Source organism: Aplysia californica, unplaced genomic scaffold (assembly GCF_000002075.1).
Source record: "Aplysia californica isolate F4 #8 unplaced genomic scaffold, AplCal3.0 scaffold00224, whole genome shotgun sequence".
Taxonomy (NCBI): Eukaryota; Metazoa; Mollusca; class Gastropoda; order Aplysiida; family Aplysiidae; genus Aplysia; species Aplysia californica.
The window spans coordinates 27305-30208 of NW_004797494.1; the positions used below are offsets into that span (position 1 = coordinate 27305).

At 44.7% G+C, this 2904-nt stretch overlaps 1 protein-coding gene across 1 annotated transcript in view; it reads right to left on the minus strand.

Moving 5' to 3' along the window:
• The window catches only part of LOC101849540 (poly(A) RNA polymerase, mitochondrial), a gene marked incomplete in the record, with an annotated part of 12627 nt that overhangs the window by 3322 nt on the left and 6401 nt on the right, over positions 1 to 2904 (minus strand).

The window sequence follows — 2904 nt, forward strand, 5'->3', positions numbered from 1 at the left end:
ATACATACATACACACATGCACGCACACACATACATACATACACACACACGCATGCATGCACACATGTACATACATACACACACACACGCATGCACACACACATATACATACATACATACATACATACACACATGCACGCACACACGCATATACATACATACATACAGACATGCACGCACCACGCATATACATACATACATACATACATACATGCACGCACGCACGCACACATATACATACATACACACATGCATGCACACATATACATACATACATACACACATGCACGCATATACATACATACATACATAAACACATGCACACACACATATACATACATACATACATACATACATACATACACACATGCACGCACACACATACATACATACACACATGCACGCACGCACGCACACATATACATACATACACACATGCACGCACACACATACATACATACACACATGCACGCACGCACGCACACATATACATACATACACACATGCACGCACACACATACATACATACACACACACGCATGCATGCACACATGTACATACATACACACACACACGCATGCACACACACATATACATACATACATACATACATACACACATGCACGCACGCACGCAAGCACACATATACATACACAAATACATACACACATGCATACACTCATGCACACATATACATGCACAAATACATACACACATGCATACACTCATGCACACATATACATACACAAATACATACACACATGCACGCACACATATACATACATACATGCACGCACGCATGCACACATATACATACACAAATACATACACACATCCATGCACACACGCATACAGGCACACATATACACACACATACATACATACATACGCATGCACACATACATACATACATACATACATACATACGCATGCACACACACACATACACACACACACACACACGCACATATGCACACAAACATGCATGCACACACATACACACACATGGACCCACACACACCCGCACACACACACCCGCACACACACACACACGCACACACACACCCACACATACACCCACACCCACACACAGCTTACAGAGCCTCCAAGCTAATGTCACAGTGTAGCGGGAACACGGTCTGTCGGAAACGGATGATGGGCACACCAACGCACACACACACACACACAGAGACACATACACCCCCCCTCCACACCAACGCACACACACACACACACACACACAGACACATACACCCCCCCTCCACACCCACACACACACAGGTTACAGAGCCTCCAGGCTGATGTCACAGTGTAGCGGGAACACGGTCTGTCGGAAACGAATGATGGGTACATCAACGCTCACACACACACACACACACACCCACGCACACACACACCCACGCACACACACAAACAGCTTACAGAGCCTCCAGGCTGATGTCACAGTGTAGCGGGAACACGGTCTGTCGGAAACGAATGATGGGTACATCAACGCTCACACACACACACACACACACCCACGCACACACACACCCACGCACACACACAAACAGCTTACAGAGCCTCCAGGCTGATGTCACAGTGTAGCGGGAACACGGTCTGTCGGAAACGGATGATGGGTACATCAACACACACACACCCCCCACACACACAAACACACTCCCCCTCCCCCACAAACACACAGCTTACAGAGCCTCCAGGCTTATGTCACAGTGTACCGGGAAAACGGTCTGTCGGAAACGGATGATGGGCACATCAACGCTCAAACACACACACACACACACACACCCACGTACACACACACACACACACAAACAGCTTACAAAGCCTCCAGGCTAATGTCACAGTGTAGCGGGAACACGGTTTGTCGGAAGCGGATGATGGGTACCCTGGCGTTGAGGATCTTGAACACGTTGGAGGTGCGGGGCATCAGCTCCACAAGGGAGGCGACCATGGCCAGGGTGCGCTGCGCCAGCTGTCGCTCTGTGCTGAATGTCTCTGTGATGAAGCGGAAGTTGTGGTTGGTCTTCCGGGATGAGACAGGCGCCGACTGAGAAGTGGTAGAAAGGGACATGTACGTTTTAGTAAGAGTTTTACGACACTTGCAACACGATAGGTCATATAAGTGCCGAAGATTAGAGGTGTTACAAGAGAGTAACAAACAGGAAAAAGAAGGAGGAGAGATAGTTTTAGTTTTAGTAGAGGTTTTATGGCGCTCGCAATTGCATAAGGTCATATGAGCGCCAGAAGATTAGAGGTGTTACAAGAGAGTAACAAACATAAAAAAGAAGAAGGGGAGATAAGGACGATAGATGTTTGATAGGAAAGAAGAAGCAAACCACACCAGAGCACCCGCCAACCAACCACAGGGACATGTATATAGAGGATTTTTGGTACAAATAGAGGGTAAATATGTAAATTTCCTCAAACATAGAAGCATCACAAAGACTTACTACTAATTTGATGTCAAATGTTTCAGCCTAAAAGAGCGCAAACTATCCACACTTAACATCCTAAAACAGTACAAACTATCCACACTTAACATCCTAAAACAGTACAAACTATCCACACTTAACATCCTAAAACAGTACAAACTATCCACACTATTAATAGCCCAAAATAGCAAAAAGTAATGAACAATGTTTCTGTTCGTAGACAAGGAACATCTCACTAGAACTTTTGTTAGTTAGACAAGGAACATCTCACTAGAACTTTTGTTAGTTAGATTGTTAGACAAGGAACATCTCACTAGAACTTTTGTTAGTTAGATTGTTAGACAAGGAACATCTCACTAGAACTTTTGTTTGTTAGATTGTTAGACAAGGAACATCTCACTAGAACTTTTGTTTGTTAGATTGTTAGACAAGGAACATCTCACTAGAACTTTTGTTAGTTAGATTGTTA